This window comes from Nycticebus coucang, chromosome 9 (assembly GCF_027406575.1).
Source record: "Nycticebus coucang isolate mNycCou1 chromosome 9, mNycCou1.pri, whole genome shotgun sequence".
Classification (NCBI taxonomy): Eukaryota; Metazoa; Chordata; class Mammalia; order Primates; family Lorisidae; genus Nycticebus; species Nycticebus coucang.
Window position 1 is genome coordinate 37,680,887 of NC_069788.1, and position 23,104 is coordinate 37,703,990.

A 23,104-nucleotide genomic window follows, 5' to 3' on the forward strand; every position below is an offset into this window, starting at 1 on the left:
ATATATGACTGGGTTGTGGAAAACCCTTAAATACAGCAAGGCCTGGCTGATAGTAAAATTCTATAGAGTGGATAGGTGGTGGGAAATAAGCCTAGTGTGTTAACTGCCTCATGATATAAATGGAAGTAGTAGGTGGACTTGAAAATTTTGTCATGTTTAATCTCCAGCCTCTTCATTCTTCTCTCATTATTCATGGAGCACCTAGTAAGGACTAGGCACTTTTTTAGACACCAGAGGTGTTCATGATAGGTAAAACAAAATGCTATTGCTGTCCTCCAGCAGTTTATAGGAGAAATCATTTACAGACAAGGTATAACATAGGATAATACATGCTTTGTTTTGGTATGTACTACATGACTCAGCTTGCTTAAAAAGGTGTGGTCTTGATTAAATTTATTTTCTGATTGAAATTTATTAATTTTTTTTGTCTTTTTTTTTTTTTGAGACAGAGACTCACTATGTTGCCCTGGGTAGAGTGCTATCACAGCTCACAGCAACCTCCAACTCTTGGGCTTAAGCGATTCTCTTGCTTCAGCCTCCCAAGTAGCTCGGACTACAGGTGCCTACCACAACGCCTGGTTATCTTAGTCAGCTTTTTAAGCCTTAAAAAATGTTAGATTCAGTGCTTTTTGCTTGGTTGTTAAATAAAAGTTAAAAATGAAAAAATAGAGGGTAGGCATGCTTGCTCACACCTGTAATCCTAGCCAGCACTTTGGGAGGTGGAGCAGGGAGAACTCCATGTAACCAGGGTATTGAGGCTGTAGTGAGTTGTGATGGTACCACTACCTATAGCCAGGTACCAGAGTGGGAGCCTTTCTCACAAAAAGAAAGGAAAAAAGAAAGAAATACTAGAAAATATGCATACCATATTAAAATATTTTGAGATATACAAATATATTTTAAAACATATAAGCTATATTTTTAAAATATAAAATTATATATTAGTATATATTTTCAAGATAGCAGATCTATTCTACTTCATAAGACATCTGAACATTCCCTACTTGAGTACATTAATATTAGAGAGCTCTGAAAGAAAAGGCATTGCTGCTATCATCTTGACATTCATTCTTTTTTTTTTGAGACAGAGTCTCACTGTGTCACCCTGGGTAGAGTGCTATGGCGTCACAGCTCACAGCAACCTCTATCTAACTCTTGGGCTTAAGCCATTCTCTTGCCTCAGCCTCCCAAGTATTTGGGACTATAGGCACCGCTACAATCCCCGGCTAGTTTTTGCTTGTAATTGTCATTGTTGTTTGGCAGGCCCCGGCTGGATTTGAACCCGCCAGCTCTGGCGTATGTGGCTGGTGCCCTAGCTGCTGAGCTACAGGCGCTGAGCCTTGACATTCATTCTTAGTGCTAGTATTTAAGTAGGAACTTAGATTTTTTGCAGTTTTTGGCCGGGGCTGGGTTTGAACCCGCCACCTCCTATATATGGGTCTGGCGCCTTACTCCTTGAGCCACAGGTGCCACCCAGGAACTTAGATTTTATTAGTTGTGGAACTTATTTGTGCTGCAGTGTCCTTGCTTATAAAATGGGAATAAAAATAACTCATAGTTGTGAGGATTGAATGAGTTACAGGGGTCCTCAAACTACGGCCTGTGGGCCACATGAGGCAGTGTGATTGTATTTGTTCCCGTTCTGTTTTCTTTACTTCAAAATAAGATATGTGCAGTGTGCATCGGAATTTGTTCATAGTTGTTTTTTTTTAAACTATAGTCCGGCCCTCCAACAGTCTGAGGGACAATGAACTGGCCCCCCCTGTTTAAAAAGTTTGAGGACTCCTGACTGTTAATATATACTAGCACTTAGATGAATGTCTGGCGGATGTTAAAGGCTGTATAATTGCTATGGAAAACAATATCAAGATTCCTGAAAGAAATAAGTGTAGGTCTACTGTTTGACCCAACAATTTCACTACTGGGTATCTACCCAAAGGAAAAGAAGTTATTTTATCAAAAAGACACCTGCACTCAAGTGTTTATTGTGGCACAGTTCAATCGCAAAGATGTGGGATCAACCTAAGTGCTGGATCATTTCATGAGTGGATTAAGAAAATGTGGCATATATATACCATGGAGTACTATTCAGCCATAAAAATAAGTGAAATAATGTTATTTGTAGCAACTTGTATGGAACTGGAGACCATTATCCTAAGTGAGGTACCACATGTATTTTCCAGTAATTTGGAACTAATTGATGGGCACGAAGAGATGTAAAGGTCATGAAAAATCAAGAAGGGGGGAGGGGAGAGAAAGGGAGGGATAAAGACCTCCCTGTTGGGTATAATGAACACTATTCAGGTGATGGGTACACTAAAAGCCCCAACTTAAGCATTATAAAGGGTATCCATATAACAAAAGCATTTGTAGGCTCAGTGCCTATAGCTCAGTGGCTAGGGCACCAGCCACATACATTGGAGCTGGTGGGTTCGAATCCAGCCCAGGCCTGCCAAACAGCAATGACAACTACAACAACAACAAAAAATAGCTAGGCAGGGCAGTGCCTGTGGCTCAAAGGGGTAGGGCGCCGGTCCCATATGCTGGAGGTAGCGGGTTCAAACCCAGCCCTGGCCAAAACCACCAAAAAAAAAGGAATCATTCTGTTTAGTTTGATGCTGTCATTATGATTCTTATCCATCCCAGGAGTGTGCTGCCTTGTGACAAGCTTCCCCTTGCCCTCTGCCCCCATCCCCAGGTGGCAGTTCCTTGCTGGGCCTCCCCTCCTGGCTCCAGCCCTGCAGTCCTGGCCATCCACTGTGGCTTCCCAGGATTGAGCTGGCAGGTAGCTGCCCTCCAGGCCATAGACTCCAGGCGACAGAGCCCATTCCTTCTCACGGCTTGTGTGCCCAGGGGTGGGTGGGGGGAATTGAGGTACATACAGTAGTCACAGCCACCACCTTCTCCCCCACCCAAAAAAAAAAATAGCCGGGCATTGTGGTGGGTGCCTGTAGTCCTAGCTACTTGGGAGGCTGAGGCAAGAGAATTATTTAAGCCCAAGAGTTTGAGGTTGCTGTGAGCTGTGACGCCACAGCACTCTACCAAGGGTGACAGCTTGAGACTATTACAAACACAAACAAAAAAAAAAAAGGCATTTGTACCCCCTTGATATTTTGAAATTAAAAAAATTTTAAAGGCTATATAAGTGTAAATAGCTAGCTAGCTATCATCATTATCATGTTCTCATTTGGCAGAATAAGGAAAAGTGTGTAAGATTTTAAGAATAGATTTTCTCTTTTTCAAGCCCTGAAAAATTGCTCTAAACTATAGGTAGAAAGATACCAGAAGGAAATGAAACCTTTGTTGGTCATCAGCTACGCGCCAGGCAGAATACTAGTGTTTTACCTTCATTCTCATTTAATGTTTATGTCAGAGCTATGAAGTAGATTAGAAAACAGACCCTGAGAAGTTAAGTAAGGTCTCATACTAATAAATGGACACCGTTGTGGTAACTCCTCTCTGTTACTCCACATCCTGTACTCTTGCTTTGCATTGACACCAGACAGCCAAGAGTTCAGCAATTTCACTATTAGGTAAGCTTGGAATATGCTTTCATGACTGTTGGGAACCTTGTTTCCAATAACCATTTAAAGGGATATCATCCACAGTTTTAGTTGTTTTATATATTGTGTCTGTAATTCCACTTCCCGCCCATTCAAAAGTATATTACAGAATTTTAAATGATGTGAGTGGGACCTAGATAGAAAATATTTGAATGCGTGGGGTTCTATTAATGGTTTTCAGAATTGAGCTGACTTTATAATTTCAAAATCACCATTGTAGCCAAGTGCAGTGGCTCACACCTGTAATCCTGGCAATCTGGGAGGCTGAGGCAGGTGGGTTGCTTGAATGCACAAGTTCAAGACCAGCCTGAGCAAGAGGGAGACCAGGTGTTGTGGTGGGCGCCTGTAGTCCTAGCTACTTAAGAGGCTGAGGCAAAAGGATCACTTGAGCCCAAGAGTTTGAGGTTGCTGTGAGCTGTGATGCCACTGCACTCTACCAAGGGTATCAAAGTAAGACTGTCTCAAAAAAAGAAAATAAATAAAATGGCCAAGTGCAGTGGCTCACACCTGTAATCCTAGCACTCTAGGAAGGTGAGGCGGATAGATTGCCTGAGCTCATAGGTTCAGTACCAACCTGAGCAAGAGCGAGACTCCATCTCTAAAAATAACCAGGTGTTGTGGTGGGCACCTGTAGTCCCAGTTACTTGGAAGGCTGAAGCAAGAGAATTGCTTGAGCCCAGGAGTTTGAGGTTGCTGTAAGCTATGACACCAGGACACTCTTATCAAAGGCGACAAAATGAGACTCTGTGCCCCCCAAAATAAAATCAACATTGTAATTGTTGAAGTCATTACTCTTCAAATTATTAACTGGGGCTTTAAGCCTGAACTTCATGTGGTTATAGGTCTGAGGTGCTACTTAGAATAAAACTGATTATTGTAGTCAGCTTTTGGGCTAGAATTCCTGGCCTTAAGCTATCCTTAGACTCCCTGAGTGCTAGGATTACAGGTGGGGAGCATGCAAAATTACCAAAGTAACTTGAATTTAAATGTAATTAAGTTAACTTTAAAGTTTTTTGTGTTTTTATATTGAAACTTGGGTCATTTGGATAGGAAGGAAGGACATTTTATGCATGTCAAACCCCCATTTATACCCACTCAAAGGGGACTGGACATGAGAGGTGAGGGCCCATATTATAGGAACTTACTTTCACAAAGTTTCTTTCAAGAGGAATTCTTGTTTTGGTTGTTAGCATGGCAAAATAGAGAATTTTCCAGGTCAGATGTGGTGGCTTATGCTTGTAATCCCAGTAATTTAGGAGACCAAGGCGGGAGGATCACTTGAGGCCAGGAGTTAAGAGACAAGCCTGGGCACAAAGTGAGACCCTGTTTCTACAAAAAATAATTTTTTTTTTTTGCAGTTTCTGGCGGGAGCTGGGAGGGCTGGGTGTGGTGATTCATACCTGTAAACCTAACGATCTGGGAGGAAGAGGAAGGATCATGTGAGCTCAGGAACTACAGACCAGACTGAGCAAGAGTGAGAACCTGTCTCTAAAAAAAAAAAAAAGTAGAAAAATTAGCCATGGTTTGGGTGAGTACCTGTAGTCCCAGCTACTGGGAAGCTGAGGCAGGAGGATCACTTGAGCCCAGGAGTTTGAGATTGCTGTTAGCTGACTCCATGGTACTCTAGCCTGGAACAACAGAGTGAGACTCTGTCTCCAAAAAAAAAAAAAAGAAGAAGAAGAAAGGTGTTGTCACACCTGTAGTCCCAGCTACTCACAGTTATGGTAAGCAATGATCAGGCCACTGTACTCCAATGGGGTGACAGAGTGAGAATTTTTCATCCTGTTATATGGTGGCTGAGCATACCAATTTAAAGCTTTATGGAGTCCTGCTTCCTGAATAAAGTGTCAGAAACCTAAAAAATTATTATACATGTAATTTTACCTAAATCAATAATATAGCTTTTATTTTTTTGAGACAGAGTGTCACTCTATTGCCCAGGCTAGAGTGCCATGACGTCAGCCTACCTCACAGCAACCTCAGACTCCTGGGCTCAAGCCTGTAGAGTAGTTGGGACTATAGTTACCCACCACAACTCCCAGCTGATTTTTCTTTTCTTTTCTTCTTCTTTTTTTTTTGAGACAGAGTCTTACTGTGTCGCCCTCAGTAGAGTGCTGTGGTGTCACGGCTCACAGGAACCTCCAACTCTTGGGCTTAAGCAGTTCTCTTGCCTCAGCCTCCCAAGTAGCTGGGACTACAGGCACCTGCCACAATGCCCAGCTATTTTTTTTGTTGCAGTTGTCATTGTTGTTTAGCAGTCCCAGCTAGGTTCGAACCCGCCACCCTTGGTGCATGTGGGCAGCACTGTAACTACTATGCTACGGGCATTGAACCTGGTTTTCCTATTTTTAGTAGAGATGGGTCTTCTTGCCCTCTCTCTCTCTCCTTTTTTTTTTTTTTATTGTTGGGGATTCATTGAGGGTACAATAAGCCAGGTTACCCTGATTGCAGTTGTTAGGTAAAGTCCCTCTTGCAATCATGTCTTGCCCCCATAAAGTGTGACACACACCAGGGCCCCACCCCACTCCCTCCGTCCCTCTTTCTGCTTCCCCCCCCATAACCTTAATTTTTTTTTTTTTTGTTTTGTTTTTTTTGGCCGGGGCTGGGTTTGAACCCGCCACCTCTGGCATATGGGACCGGCACCCTACTCCTTGAGCCACAGGCGCCACCCCTTAATTTTTTTTTTAAGAAACAGTCTCTCACTCGGTTGCCCTGGGGGGATGAGTACTGAGTCTTGCTCTTGCTGAGGCTGGTCTTGAACTTCTGAACTCAAGGGATCCTCTGGCCTTGGCTTCCCAAAGTGATAGGATTTACAGGCTTGAGACACCACATCCAGCTAATTTTAGCTTTTTTCTTTTTCTTGCCAGACTGTTCCCTTTATTTATTTATTTTTTTTTAAATCTGCACAAAATTTTATTGCAATCATACAAGGGTTACATTAGGTCAAATACAACAAATACTATGATGCAATTTTACATTTATTAAACTACAGTTCAAAGCACAAATTTACACACTCAAATACACTAATGTATCTAATGAAGTCACACTGGTCTTCCACTGACATTGGATATATCTGGGTGAAAGACATTATATTTTTTAAATGTCTTTTTTAAAAAAAATTCAGATTAATATGATGGTACAAATGATTAGGTTATCCTATTTGCATTTGTTAAAGTTCGAGTTGTAGTTGAGCCCTTCACTCACGGAGTGTGCTATATATCTTTACATTATGCCCATTCAGTGAGAGCCTACCAAGTTCCCTCCTTCCCCACTCCCCTTCTTTTTTTCCCCCTCATCCCCTTTCTCTCTTCTTCCCTTGCCCCCTTTACCTCCCTTGAATTTAATTGTTTTTCTTTTCTGTGGGCACGTAGTTGTTTATTGGTTTCATATTAGTATTACATATATTGGATACTTTTCCATTCTTGTGATACTTCATTAAGAAGAATGTGTTTCAGCTCTATCCATGTTAATAAAAAAGATGTAAAGTCTCCATCATTTTATGGCTGGATAGTATTCCGTGGTACACATATACCACAGTTTACTAATCCATTCCTGAGTTGATGGGCACTTGGATCAATTCCACATCTTGGTAATTGTGAACTGAGCTGAGATGAACATCCTAGTGCAAATGTTCTTATGGTAAAATGATTTTTTTTCTTCTGGGTAAATACCTAGTAATGGGATTGTGGGATCAAATGGAAGGTTTACTTTTAGCTCTTTGAGGATTTTTCCATACTTCTTTCCAGAGAGGCTGTATTAATTTGCAGTCCCACTAATAGTGTAAAAATGTTCTCTTCTCTCCATATCACAACATCATCTGCAGGTTTGGGACTTTGTGATGTGGGCTATTCTCACTGGAGTTATGTAATACCTCAGGGTGGTTTTGATTGGCATTTCTCTGATGATTAGGGATAATCTAATTTTAGCTTTTGATACTTGTATTTTTGTTACCATGAACTTTTTTTACCCCAGTTTTAGGTTATATGTAAAGACAATGTGTAACCTTTAAACCCTAAAACAAATTCAGAAGTAATTTTTTTCAGGTAGTAGACCTTTAATACTTTATTTATGGATCAATCTGTCCTTAAAGTGACTGATTCTTTGATTGCTCTTAGTTAAAAAAAGATCACAGTTTCTTTCACTCTTTCATCAGTTTTGAGGATTTGTAGGGAGTTCACGGCATTGTAATATGCTTATCCTTTTTTGAGTTTGTAAATAAAATTAATGAAATCGCTTTCTTCTTGCCATTTTTCCAGCCTAACAGATTATTTCAATTGTTCCTCCCTCCGTAGTTAATAGAGAAGAGGAAACCTAACCAGTGACTGTGGAATAATATGGAAGAAGATGGAAAAAACCTATTTAATGGGTAAGAAATAAACCTATCATAAGACATTTTTAATGAAAACTCTTCATAGTATTAGGTATGGTCAATCTGTAGTATGTGGCTGAGGTTGGTGTACTGTTAGGGTAAATGATTTATCACTCTTTGTTTTATCCCTGTTCTGAACTTTTATGACTTGCTTCCATCTAAACTTTGTGCATTTTCTAGTACCTTGAATTATCTTAAACTAAGAGGGGATATGGAGATATTTCAAGATAAAATGGGACATAGAGACCAGCAATCATACTAAAACAAGTCTAAGATAGGTCTTGAGACATATTGGTGGTTGGATAGGGACCATGTCTGTCGTGACCTGTGAAGAATAATTATCAACTCTTTTTTTTCTCTAAATACTGTCAGTGGTTTTATTTTTATTTTTATTTATTATCATTTTTTTGGAGACAGAGTCTTACTTTGTTGCCCTCAGTAGAATGTCCTGGCATCATAGCTCACAGCAACCTCAAACTCTTGAGCTCAAGTGATCCTCTTGTCTCAGCCTCCCTAATTGCTGGGACTACAAGTGCCTGCCACAGTGCCCAGTTATTTTTAGAGATGAGGTCTCGCTTTTAACTCAGGCTGATCTTGAACTCGTGAGCTCAGGCGATCCACCTGCCGCGGCCTCCCAGAGTGCTAGGGTTACAGGCATGAGCTACCATGCCCAGCCTCGGCTGTTTTGATGTTATCCTCACCATGGGGATCCTGTTCATTTGAGCAAGTATGGATGTGTGTCAGGTGGTAATCAAATAGAATTGAAAAAAGAGAATCCCCAATAAAATGTACAAAATATTTAATTACCTTAGTCTATCCATTCTTATTGTCAATAATTCAAACATTATAGATAACCAAAACCCTCTACTTAAACCGTAGCCTCTCTCATAATATATAAATATATGGCATGTATTTGTGCAATGTTCTTTATCTAGTGGTTAAAAGCACGGGTTTGGAGCCAGGCTATTTTTAACCAGCCAGTATTAATTTGACATTTGAGCAAATTAATCTCTGTATGCCTCAATTTCTTGGGTATAAGGTGGGAACAATTAAATGCCTATCTCACGGTGATGATGAGCATTTATTGGTTATTCCATATAAAAACTTTAACTAGTGTCTGGAACATGGTAAGGGTTCAGTAAATGTTAACTATTATTCTCATATGCAGAGGGTGCCAAAAAGATATATACACATTTTAAGAAAGGAAAATACTGTATTAAAATTATAATACTCAATATATATTCATGTTTGTTATTGTGTATATTGTATCTTGTAAGTATATCTTTTTTTTTTTTTTTGAGACAGAGTCTCACTCAAGCTGTCTCTCTGGGTAGAGTGCTGTGGCATCACAGCTCATAGCAACCTCTTAACTCCTGGGCTCAAATGATTCTCCTGCCTCCGCCTCCCAAGTAGCAGCTGGGACTACAGGCGCCTGCCACAATGCCGGCTATTTTTTGGTTGTAGCCGTCATTGTTGTTTTGCGGGCTCGGGCTGGATTCGAACCTGCCAGCTTAGGTGTATGTGGCTGGCGCCTTAGCCATTTGAGCCACAGGCGCCAAGCCTGTATCTCTTGTAATTAGAGAAGTCAAGTGTGGTTTTAGTACAGTATTTTCTTTTCTTAAAATGCGTATACATTTTTTTTGGAACACTATATATATCTTAGTTAGCATTTTTATGTATTTACATGTGAATTTTCCTGTGAAAAACTCTAAAAGTTAAACCATCTCAGATAAGGTTAATGGTGCTAGCAAAAGATTTAAAAATGTTTTCACAAATACTTTTCTTTTTGGCTTCATTTCTAAGTATGCTGCTGTATTGTGTGTAAGTATAGAGTTATATACCTACACCTCTTACTGCATATCTTCAGGCTATCATAGTTTTCTTGCCTATAAAAATATTTTGTCAAAGCAGGATGCACAATTCCCATATTTCTAGGTAGCTGTGTCAAATGTTCTGTTAAGATTCCACCAATCTATTTTGAAGGACATGCCATCTTGAGTTTTCTTTTTGTGTTGCACAGAATCATAGTACTTTTGAAAATGTCTTTGAGCTTTTCCATCACTTGTCAGCATTTTCTTAGATATTTGGAAGAAAAATCTACTTGTAGTATTTTCTTCTTGAATGGTTCTGAGCCTCTATTAGATTGTTATAAACTATCTGCTGAGACTATAGTGAGACTGCTTTAAAGACTAAAATATAAAAACAGACATTAACATTTACTGAGTACTGCGTGTCAGTGATGTTTTAAGTGCTTTCCTCATTTATTCATCATTTCATTTAACCCTGTCATCCATTTATTAGGTAGATACTGTTGTTATCTTCATTTTAAAGAAAATAAAGAGGTGAGCATTAGGTAACTTGCCCAAAGTCACATTGCAAATAGCAGGCTTCAGGATTTTAACCTGGGTCTATATTATTGATTAGGGAAGTACTGTTCTAGATCATAAATTCTTACAAGGTTTGCTAGGGTGGGTGTGAATTGAAATAAGGTATGAAAACTAAAGACCGCCTGGAAAAGTTACCATAACTAATTTGTTTTTACTTGCCTGTGGGAATGAAAATTTGAAATTATGTATTTTCTCCTTCTTCTTTTTTTTTTTTTTTTTTGTAGAGACGGAGTCTCATTTTATCACCCTGGATAGAGTGCCGTGGTATCACACAGCTCACAGCAACCTCTAGTTCCTGGGCTTAGGCGATTCTCTTGCCTCAGCCTCCCAAGTAGCTGGGACTATAGGCGCCTGCCACAACACCCGTTTTTTTTTGTTGTTGCAGTTTGGCTGGGGCCGGGTTTGAACCTGCCACCCTTGGTATAGGGGGTTGGTGTCCTACTCACTGAGCCACAGGAGCCACCCTTTTTTTTTGAGACAGACTTTCACTCTGTCCATTGGGTAGAGTGCTATGGCATCAAAGCTCCCAAAAACCTCGAACTCTTGGGCTCAAGCTATCCCATGTCTTAGCCTCCTGAATAGCTGGGACTACAGGCGCCCACCACAATGCTTGGCAAGGTTTTCTATTTTATTAGTAGAGACAGGGCTCACTCTTGCTTATTCTGGTCTGGAACTCCTGAACTGAAGCAATCTACCCACCTCGGCCTACCAGAGTGCCAGGATTACAGGTGTGAGCCACCATGCCCTGCCTGAAATCATGTACCTTCCTAAGTATAGGAAAAATGATGATGTGAGATGATTATTCAAAAATAATTATTTTTCCTGACCATGCTTAAATGAAAATTGCTGTTTTGCTTTGTTATGAATCATTTGTAGAAGATAAAAATCACCTGAACTAGCTGTAGAACAATACATGTTTAGAAGGGATTAGAGTGTTTTGATTTATAAATTAGCGTTCAGTAGCTATTCATAAAAACACGCAAACAGAAAGATTGAACTGTGCAGCAGTTTGGAACTGATTGATGATTGGAAATTTCTCTTTTGTCCTGTTAAATAATATTTGAATGACAGTCGGTGGAGAGTTGTGCAAGAGAATAAAAGCCAGAAAGAAGGTGACCTACAGGTCTTATAATTAGAGTGTCACTTATAAACGATGCCCTAAAAAGTCAATGTACATTAACAATCGACATTTATATGGGAACTGGAAGGAGTTATAGTACATGGTTTTTGTTCTGGGGTCTGCCTTGTCAGAGAGAAGCACTGACTTTTCTCCTAATGGCAATTCATTTTCTATTGAAATATGGTAGAGTACAAAGAGTAAGCTACATTTAAAGTGCCAAGTATGCTGTTAAAATGTCCTGGTCTTCCTACAGGAAGCGTGGCTTCTTGTAGTAATCAGTTGTGTTTTCCTCTCTTTCCTCTTTATTTATTTATTTTTTTTAACCTCTTTCCCTAGCCTGAGAACCTCTTCTGAATGTTGGTCAGAAAAGTTATGGCTCTTATTGTGCATGTCTGGCGCCTATGGCTCAAACGGCTAAGGTGCCAACCACATACACCTGAGCTGTGGGTTCGAATCTAGCCTGGGCCTGCCAAACAACAATGACGGCTGCAACCAAAAAACAGCCAGGCGTTGTGGCGATGCCTGTAGTACCAGTTCCTTAGGAGGCAGAGGCAAGAGAATCGCTTGAGCCCAGGAGCTAGAGATTGCTGTGAGCTGTGATGCCATGGCACTCTACCCAGGGTGACAGCTTGAGGCTCTGTCGCAAAAAAAAAAAAAAAATCACCTTAAAATCTCTTAGAAGGTGATCTAAGAGCTCCTGGGACCCTTTCAGGGACTGATGAAGTCAGAACTATTTATAATACTAAAATGTTATTTGCTTTTTCCATCCTCATTCTCTCACAAATGTGCAGCGAAGTCTTCCAAAGGCTCCATATATGCAACTGAGTGAATGCAGAAGCAGGAGAATGCAGCCATCTTCCTTAATCCAGATGTTTGTTTTTTTTTGTAGAGACAGAGTCTCACTGTCCCGCCCTCAGGTAGAGTGCCATGGCGTCACACGGCTCACAGCAACCTCTAACTCTTGGGCTTACCCAGATTCTCTTGCCTCAGCCTCCCGAGAAGCTGGGACTACAGGCGCCTGCCACAACGCCCGGCTATTTTTTTTTTTTTTGTTGTTGTTGTTGTTGCAGTTTGGCCGGGGCTGGGTTTGAACCCGCCACCCTCGGCATATGGGGCCGGCGCCCTACTCACTGAGCCACAGGTGCCGCCCCTTAATCCAGATGTTAAAAAGATTTGCTAAAGTACAAAATAAGGCCTTTCTCTTCACTAGATTTGCTATGAGCAAAGCACCATGATTTGTTTCTACATCCAAACATTGTAATGACCCCACTGTAGGCTAGAAAGTCATGGTGTCCTCTTCCACTGACAAATACCAAACAAAGAATGTTCTTTTTATGGTTTATTCCCAACTTTAGAAAGGACCATTCAGGACAAACTTTATTTTATAGTATTAAGTGAACACCAGCTGTGTTCTAGCCTTGTTCTAGAGAAACAAGGCAGTGAACAAAATGAAAGCCAAAAAATCTCCGCCCTGATAGAACTTATATGTCAACTTCCAATCCAGCTTTTGAGTCCTTTGCCTTGGACACAGCTCCCTCATGAGGGGAATCTCAGATTTGATGCCCACTGTGGATCTTAAACACTGACTGGTGTTTCTCAGTCGCTGAGTGCTGAGAATAGTGTGGCTTGACATTTTGTGATTTTTTTTTTTTTCCTTGAGACAGAGTCTCACTATGTCACCCTAGGTAGAGTTGCTGTGGCATCACAGCTCACAGCAACTTCAAACTCTCAGGTGAGCTGGGACTACAGGTGCCCGCCACAATGCCTGGCCATTTTCTTTCTTTCTTTTTTTTTTTTTTTTTGCAGTTTTTGGCTGGGGCTGAGTTTGAACCTGCCACCTCCAGCATATGGGGCTGGCACTCTACTCCTTTGAGCCACAGGCGCTGCCCATGGCCATTTTCTTGTAGTTGTCATTATTGTTTAGCTGGCCCAGGCCGAGCTCGAACCGCCAGCCTAAATGCACGTGGCTGGCACTGTAACCACTGTGCTACAGGCACCGAGCTAACATTTTGTGGGGTTTTTTTTTTTTTTCAGTTTTTGGCCAAAGCTGGGTTTGAACCCGCCACCTCTGGCATATGGGGCCAGCACCCTACCCCTTTGAGCCACAGGCGCCGCCCTTGTGTTTTTTTTTTGTTTCTGATACAGTCTTGCTCTGGCTAGAGTGCAGTGACATCATCATAGCTCGTTGCAACCTCCAATTCCTGAGCTCAAGCAATTCTCCTGCCGTTGCCTCCCAAGTAGCTGGGATTAGATTGAGTCACGTGCCATGATGCCTGGCTAATTTTTCTAATTTTTGTAGAGATAGGGTCTCACTCAGGTTGGTCTTGAACTCCTGAACTCAAGCCATTCTCTTGCTATAGCTTCTCAGAGTGATAGGATTACAGGTTTGAGCCCCTGTACCCAGCCTGTGATTTTTTGATTATATAAAAAAAAAAGGCACCAACTAATGGGGATTTTTCAAATCTTACATGAAATTCCAATATAGCAATAAAGAAGGGCCTATCCAGGCTCAGCGCCCATAGCACAGTGGTTATAGCGCCAACCACATTACCTCGAGGCTGGTGGGTTTGAACCTGACCCCGGCCAGCTGAACTATAATGATAACTGTAACAGCAAAAAATAGCCGGGCACCTATAGTCTCAGCTACTTGGGAGGCTGAGGCAAAAGAATTGCTTAAGCCCAAGAGTTTGAGGTTGCTGTGAACTGTGACACTATGGGACCCTACGGAGAGTAACATAGTGAGACTCTGTCTCAAAAAAAAGAAGGGCCTATCCTATCATTCTTGTTGTGGTTGATTTAATCTTGTTTTGCCCTTAAAGTTAGTGCCAATTTTGTCAAGAAATTTAAAGAATATTAAATACCAGTAGATATTAAGTTTATTCTAGTTTTTTTTTTTTTGGCTGGGGCTGGGTTTGAACCTGCCACCTCCTGCATATGGGGTCGGCGCCTTACTCCTTTGAGCCACAGGCACCGCCCTTCATATTCTAGTTGTTTTTTATTATTTGAAGAAAAATGTTCTGGGCAGCACCTGTGGCTCAAAGGAGTAGGGTGCCGGCCTCATATGCTGCAGGTGGCGGGTTCAAACCCAGCCCTGGCCAAAAACTGCAAAAAAAAAAAGAAAAGAAAATGAAAAATGTTCTTACATGTGGGAGATTTTCTTTGCCTGGTGAGTTGCTCCCAAGACCCTGTAATTTATTTGATAGACTTATGCAGAAAAAGATTACTTGGCTCATTAGATTGAGTTACTTAATAATGACTTGAAGGGCCGGGCGTGGTGGCTCACGCCTGTAGTCCCAGCACTGTGGGAGGCCGAGGTGGGTGGATTGTCTGAGCTCAGAGGTTCGAGACCAGTATGAACAGCAGTGAGCCAGAGTAAGACCCCATCTCTACTAACATCAAAAATATCGCCAGAGGAAGAAGAAAATGAACAACAAAAAAGAGTACTTCAAACGAAGAAGAATGAACAAGGAGGCTGAAATTAAAAATTAAAAAAAATGACTTGAAGGTTAACTAATACCGTCATCAGATGTTGATGTTAACACTCACTGACTCCAGCCATTTCTAAGTGCAGATAATTGGGAATACCATTAGAATATTAATGGAAAAGAAACTGACATTCAAAATGTGAATGACCCAAATTTTCTCTAAAGATTAATTTTAAGATGCATTTTAGTAGAAGTCCTTTTTTAAAAATTGGGTGGCATTTTGGCCTTCCTTCATTGAAGATGTGAAAGGAACTTTTTAATCAGAAAAAACAAATGAACCAAATGGCTATTGTCTATTGTACTGCTACCACCCAGGAACCCCATTCTTGGCTGTGCCTGGTTGCCTGGTGTACCAAAGACCAGAATTTTTTTTTTTAAGAGATGGGATTTCATTTGGCCACCCAGGCTGGAGTGACCAAACTTTGGTTGAATGCTTTTTTTCTTTTGAAACAGAGTCTCACTTTGTCACCTTCAGTAGAGTGCCATGGTGTCATAGCTCACAGCAACCCCAAACTCTTGGGTTCAGGCGATTCTCCTGCCTCAGCCTCCCAAGTAGCTGGTACTACAGGTATCCGCCATAATGCCCAGCTATTTTTTTAGAGGTGGGATTTTTTTTAAGAGATGGGATTTCATTCGGCCCATGGTGGCTAAGTCATAGTGCAATGTAGCCTCAAACTCCTGGGCTCAGGTGATCTTCCTGCCCCAGCCTCCTGGAACTATAGGTATGTGTGCCACTATGCCCAGCCAGAATGTCTAAGGGCTTTCCAAGGCTGAGGAGAGAGAAATTTGGGGGAGGATACTTATGAAAGTGTTCAGCCAGACCAGCGTGGTGGCTCATGCCTGTAATCCCAGCACTCTGGGAGGCCAAGGCAGGTGCATTGCCTGAGCTCACAGTTTTGAGACCAGCCTGAGCCAAAGCAAGATCCCACATTTAAAAAAAAGCTGGATGTTGTGGCGGGCACCTGTAGTCCCAGCTACTTGGGTGGCTGAGGCAGGAGAATCGCTTGAACCCAAGAGTTTGGGGTTGCCGTGAACTATGACACCATAGCACTCTACTGAGGGTGACAAAGTGAGACTCTGTCTCAAAAGAAAATAAAAAGTGTTTAACTAAACTTTGGTCTTATACCTTACCTCTACCTTCAGAGGTATGTGGACCCTCCAATTCCTGAGGCTTTCCATGCCCTGAAGTTCTAGCCAACTTGTTTTTTGTTTATTTCTTCTTGGTGTAGGTAGCATTTAAGTTTTAGCACACTCCTGTCTGTTAGTTTCCATTCCTCCATTTACTTTCTAGCTTCCATGATTTTCATGAAATCTCTTATTTGCTAGTATATCATTTTCTCACATTCTTTCTGTCCTTATGAAATCATGCCCCTTTTTTACTACTTTATTGTGATTTTTATTGGGGTTTTAAGAGGGAGAAGAGATAAATGTGTGTATTCGTTCTGTTGTGTTTTACTGGAAGTCCAAAGTTAAATATGTATTATCAAGGTCATATAACATACCAGGAATTGTGTTAGACACTTAGTCTTTTCTCTGATTTGTTTTATTTTTTTATTTTTTTTTGTAGAGACAGAGTCTCACTTTATGGCCCTCGGTAGAATGCCGTGGCCTCACACAGCTCACAGCAACCTCCAACTCCTGGGCTTAAGCGATTCTCTTGCCTCAGCCCTTTTCTCTGATTTGAAAATCCCTTCAAATTATATTGAAGCTTAGAAAATTCATTCACATTAATGTTATTCATCTAATTTTTTGAGTATTTTCTATATGCTAAGCGCTATCACATAAATTATTTTATGTAATCATCACAGCAACTCTGCAAAGGATATAGATAATTATACTCTAATGAATATGGAAATAAATTCAGAAAAATAAAATAACAAACTTAAAGTCACACCACTAGTAAAAGGTAATGCCAGGTCTGAGATAGATTTCTGAAATCAATGTGCTTTCTGTTAGACTATCTATTGGATGTTAGATAGCTGTTGTGGGTTTTTAAGCAGAGAAATATGGTATAGGATGAGAATGTTGTTTTTATTTAATATAGTGATAATAGTTAAGATTCATTGTGGTCAGATCCAACAAGGTCAGAGGCATCAAGATCAACTAGCAGTTAAACCAGTAATAATGCAGGTGGTCTGGTGGTTTAAGCCTGTAATTCTAGCACTCTGGGAGGCTGAGGCTGGAGGATCACTTGAGCTACATAAGCTAAGGAGTTCAAGCCCAGCCTGAGTAAGAATGAGACCTTGTCTCTACTAAAAATAGAAAAATTAGCCAGGTGTTGTGGCAGGCCCTTGTAGCATGAGCTTTTTGGGAGGCTATCGCAGGAGGATCACTTGGGCCCAGGAATTTGAATTGTTGCTAACTAGGCTTATGCCTCGACACTCTAGCCTGGGCAACAGGGTAAGACTCTGTCTCAAAAAAAGAAAAAAAAAAAAAAGGCAGTAATAATGCAGACTTGCAGCGTTAAGGGCCTAGATTTAGGGAAAGGGGATAGCAATGGAATGGAAAGGGTGACTAGTTTTAAGAAGCAAGAGGGGGAAAAAAAAAAAAAAGAAGCAAGAGGGACATTTTAATTCATTCTTCTTTTCAATTTTATTTTTGCAGTTTTTGGCCGGGGCTGGGTTTGAATCAACCACCTCCAGCATATGGGACCAGCGCCCTACTCCTTTGAGCCATAGGAGCCACCTCATTCTTCTTTTTAAATTTCAGATTAACAACAAATTTATATACAATTAGGTTACATTGTTTGCATTTTTTTTTTTGAGACAGACTCTTATTATGTCGCCCTTGGTAGAATGCAGTGGTTATCACAGCTCACAGCAACCTCAAACTCTTGGGCTTAAGCAATTCTCTTGCCTCAGCCTCCCAAGTAGCTGGGACTATAGATGCCTGCCACAACGCCTGGGTATTTTTTTGTTGCAGTTGTCATTGTTTAGCTAGCCTGGGCAGAGTTGGAACCCTCCAGCCTGGGTGTATGTGGCCAGTGCCCTACCCACTGAGCTATGGGCGCTGCCACATTGTTTGCATTTGTGAGGTAAAGACCAAGTTGTAGTTGTGTCCACGCAGGAAGTGTGCCATATACCTATTCCTGCTGGGTAGGCACCTGCTGAGCACCCCCCGTTGAATTTAATTGAGTTTTTCTTTCATGTGAGCACGTTGTTGTTCATATATAAGTTTCTTTTTTTTTTTTTTTTGTAGAGACAGAGTCTCACTGTACCGCCCTCGGGTAGAGTGCCATGAGTTCACACAGCTCACAGCAACCTTTAACTCTTGGGCTTACGTGATTCTCTTGCCTCAGCCTCCCAAGCAGCTGGGACTATAGGCGCCCGCCACATCGCCCGGCTATTTTTTGTTGTTGTTGTTGCAGTTTGGCCAGGGCTGGGTTTGAACTCGCCACCCTCGGCATATGGGGCCGGCGCCCTACTCACTGAGCCACAGGCGCCGCCCATAAGTTTCAAATTAGTATTAAGTACATGTGACGCCAAATCCATCCAAATTGTAACAAAGGATACAAAAATCTGCCTTTTTCATGGCTCAATAGTATTCTGTGGTATACATATAATTGACAATTATATGTATAATTGTCAAATGAATAACAATTCATTCATGAATTGACAATTCATGTTAAAAAGAAAAAGTAGATAAAAATTCATCATACCGAAAGACATACAACAAAATATATAAATATATATTTAATTTTTAAAGTGTCAGTGGCTCACACCTGAAATCCCAGCATTGTTTGAGCTCAGCAGTTTGAGACCAGCCTAACCAAGAGCAAGACCCTGTCTCTAAAAAACAGTAATGGCATATGCCGAGGGTGGCGGGTTCAGGCCCCGCCCTGGCCAAACTGCAACAAAAAAATAGCCGGGCGTTGTGGCGGGCGCCTGTAGTCCCAGCTGCTCGGGAGGCTGAGGCAAGAGAATCGCGTAAGCCCAAGAGTTAGAGGTTGCTGTGAGCCGCGTGACGCCATGGCACTCTACCCCAGGGCGGTACAGTGAGATTCTGTCTCTACAAAAAAAAAAGACAAAACAGTATGGCATTGTGGTGGGTGCCTATAGTCCCAGCTACTGGGAAGGCTGAGACAAGAGGATCACTTGAGCCTAAGAGTTTGAGGTTGCTGTGAGCTATAATTCCACAGCATTCTCTCCAAGGTGACAGAGTAAGACTCTGTCTCAAAAAAGAAAGAAAGAAATTTAGTTATTTTTCCTGTAGAATTTCCTTCAGTTTGAATATTGGTAATGGAATCACAGTGGGTGTCAGTAAACATTTATTATATGCTTTACTATGTTATCTATAAATTGATTGCTTCATCTGGGATGCTGAAGGAGATGAATGGGCTTTGGAGTGAATGTGGCAGTTTAAAAAAAATAACCTTCATTGTTTGGACCTGCATATTTAGCTGTTTGGAACGCAGTCGATTCCTTCTTGAGTTTCAAATATAAGACTGCTACAGTCACATCACAATATCCAGTGGTGAAATCTTGTTTGTCATTGTCATTCCCATTCCTTTTCGTTTAGAATCAGAATAAAGTTGTATTTCAAATATCTAAAAAAAAATATATATATATATATAAATTGATAGTTAAAATTTAGATCCTAGATTCAGATTCCTTTTTTTATTGGAAAAAGTATTTAATAATAATAATTATTTTTATTATTGCTTTTTGAGACAGAGTCTCACTATGTCACCCTCACCAGAGTGTTGTGGTGTCATAGGCCACAGCAACCTCTAATTCTTGGGCTTTAACGATTCTCTTGCCTCAGCCTCCCAAGTAGATGGGACTACAGGCACCTGCCACAATGCCCTGCTATTTTTTTGTTGTTGTTGACATTGTCATCGTTGTTTAGCAGGCCTAGGCAGGGTTTGAACCCACCTGCCTTGGTGTATGTGGCTGGTGCCCTAACTGCTGAGCTATGAATGCTGAGCCAATAATTAATAATATATATTTCCATGTGACTAGCCATTGATGGTCATTGCCTAGGTCTACTAATTCCCGAGAGTCTTCTGTAAGTGGATTGGCTAGTAGCTCTGGTCAATATGTAAAGTATTCTAGGGTATACAACATTTAAGTATAGATTATTTTAAACACTTTATAATTTTTTACATTGTCTGCAACTATTTCCACTGGTGTTCTGGTTTTTCTCGGACCTTTTCTTTCATCATGGTTTAAAAAGTACTCTATTTGATCTGAAAGATTATCCTGTTTTTCTTTTTTCTGAGACAGAGCCTCAAACTGTCACCCTGGGTAGAGTGCTGTGGCATCACAGCTCACAGCAACCTCCAACTCCTGGGCTCAAGTGATTCTCTTGCCTCCACCTCCCAAGTAGCTGGGACCACAGATGCCTGCCACAACACCCAGCTATTTTTTGGTTGCAGCCGTCATTGTTGTTTGGTGGGCCGGGCTGGATTCGAACCCACCAGCTCAGGTGTATGTGGCTGGTGCCTTAGCCACTTGAGCCACAGGCGCTGAGCCAGATTATCCTGTTTTCAAACCCCAATTAAAAAGTTACTTTTGCCTTCTCAATTTTTTATCAGAATAATTTTTTCTATTTTGAGGGCAAATGAAAAGAATCTTAGACATCGCAATTACTAATTTGTCAAAGAAGACACTGAAGTAGAAAGTTGTTTATTTATTAATTCAGTCTTTCATTCAACAAAGTTTATTAAGTACCTGCTGTGTTCTTGGCCCTGTGTCTGCCTCAGATTTGTTGTAGTTAGGGTACAGTCAAGCAAACAGGCAATTATAGCGCAACATGGTAGATGTTGAATAAGAGAAAGTACACATATACTCTGAGCACATAGAAGGTACACTGAACCAAGTCTTGGTGGGGCAGAGGAAAGTATTCTGGAGGAAGAAATGACTAAGAAGATGTAAAGGATAAGGAAGAGTCAAATGTAGGAAGGAGTGGGTAGCCAGGGGGATGATGAGAACCCACTAAAGGAGGGAACAGTTAATTGGGAAAGCCCTATCAGAAAGTAAGAATAGTTCCTTAGGGGAACTAAAAATGATTTAGAATAGCTGGAGCATAGTCATGCTATAAGGAAAGAGGGGTGGGCTAGAGAGGTATGCAGGATCACAGTACAAAAGACTTGGTGAACCATGTTGAGGACTTAGGGACTTTATTTCCAAGCAATGAAAATGACATTTTGGATTTTAGGCTGAATAGAGGAAGATCCAGTAAAAGGCAGTTACAGTAAAGTAGTCTAGAGCTGATGATAGTCTGAATTAGATTAGAGGCAATGGATGTAGGGATAGTTTTGTCTGTTTGCTTGTTTTGTTTTCTTGAGACTGAGTCTCACTTTGTCACCCTGGGGTTGAGTGCCCTGGGGTCATCATAGCTCACAGCAACCTCAAACTCTTGGGCTCAAGAGATCCTTATGTCTCAGCTTCCCAAGTAGAGGTGTCTGCTGCCACGCCTGGCTAACTTTCTTATTTTATTTATTTCTTTGGAGACAGTGTCACTTGGTCACCCTTGGTGCCGTGATGTCTTCGCTCATAGCAACCTCAAACTCTTGGCTTCAAGTAATTCTCTTGCCTCAGACTCCCAAGTAGCTGGGACTACAGGCCCGCTACAGTGGCCAGCTATTTTTTAGACACAAGGTCTTGCTCAGGTTGGTCTCCAACTCGTGCACTTAGGCAATTCACCTATCTCAGTCTCCCAAGTGCTAGGAGTACAGGCGTGAGCCACCACGCCGAACTTAACTTTTCTATTTTAGTAGAGATAGGCTCTCACTCTTGCTCAGGCTGGTGTCAAACTTCTAAGTTCAATTGATCCTCCTGCCTCAGTCTCCCAGAGTACTAGGATTATGGACATGAGCCACTATGCCTGGCTGGTGAAGGTAGTTTTATTAATTATTTCAGAAAATAATTACTGAACACGTTTTCTGCTAGGTGCTGTTCCAAGTACTTGGGTTACAGCTGTGACCAAAACAGAACTCCTGTTCTCATGTTGCTTATAGTCTAGAGGGGAGAAGTACAATAAATAAGCAAATATATATACTATGTTTAGGTAGTGATAATTGCCAGGGAGGAAGACAAATGGAGAGAGATAGGGAGTATTAATTAAGTGGGGAATGATTTTATATGGAATGACCAGGAAAGGCTTCACAGAGAAGGTAACTTCTGACCACACATCTGAACAAAGTAAGGAAGCAAGCCACGTGGAAATCTGAGGGAAGAGCATTCTCGGCAGCAGAAATAGGACTGCAGAGGTTTGAAATGAGAGAGTGCCTGGTATGTCAGCGAACAGTGAGGAGGAGGCCAATGTGACTGATAAGGAATAAGTGAGGGAAAGTAATGGGAGCTGAGATCAGAGAGGAAGGGAGTCTTACTGGTCATTATAAAGATGTGATGGAAAAAAATAGAATCAAGTTTCCTAAGGAAGAACCAATAGGACTTGGTGATTGACAGGGTACAGGAAGTGGTGTAGAGGAAGGAGTCTTGAGATAGGGAACCATCACTGAGAAGGGGAACACAATGATCTCAGAATGTGTGAATTCGGACTTCATTTAAAATAATAAAGGAGCTGGAGCAGACAAGCTTAAGATGCAAATTATTATGCAAATATCTCTTTTACTACAACCTTGGGGGTGATATAACATTGATGGCACCCATTATAAAGTGGGGAAAAGTCTGTCAGCATAGAAAGCGTTTTCCTTCAGTTTTGGTAGGTCTCCAATTAGGGACAGACTTTGTTCAGCAGCCAAGAGAATGCGCGAGTCATCACTCAGCAATGCTAGGCTAGGTATGGACAGAGTCCCTAGAATACTGAAAACTGCTCCCTGGCACAATCACCACATGTCACACACACACACCATTTGCATTTTTTCCTTATTGTCAGTCTTTAAGCTGTCTGCTAAATCCCTGGTTGACACTAACATAGTTGAATGTATAGCTGCTTTTACTGAGAGAGAAGTCATTATGACTCTGTACTAAACATGGTTTTATCCCTTTTCCTTGTCCCTTGAAACCTCACTCACTGATGAACTATCTACATCTTTGTGTGATGTCTGGATTACAAAGATGACACTAAGATGATCATTATTATGGATCTTAAGGACTTTAGGTAGATAGAGGGAACCAGGGAACCAGTTAGGCCTACCTAATATTGGGTGGGAAGAAGATATTATAGAAATACCAAGAAAGAGTTCCTTATACTCTAGGTTAAGTTAGGTAATC

General features: G+C 41.2%; 1 protein-coding gene across 5 annotated transcripts in view; it reads left to right on the forward strand.

The window, feature by feature from the left end:
* USP49 (ubiquitin specific peptidase 49) overlaps positions 1-23,104 on the forward strand; it is a 118,761-nt gene that overhangs the window by 19,512 nt on the left and 76,145 nt on the right. For all 5 annotated transcript variants that reach the window (XM_053601962.1, XM_053601965.1, XM_053601964.1 and 2 more), the window contains one exon: positions 7,856-7,929. The gene's annotated coding sequence lies outside the window, so the exon portion shown is untranslated. The remainder of the gene's footprint in view (positions 1-7,855; positions 7,930-23,104) is intronic.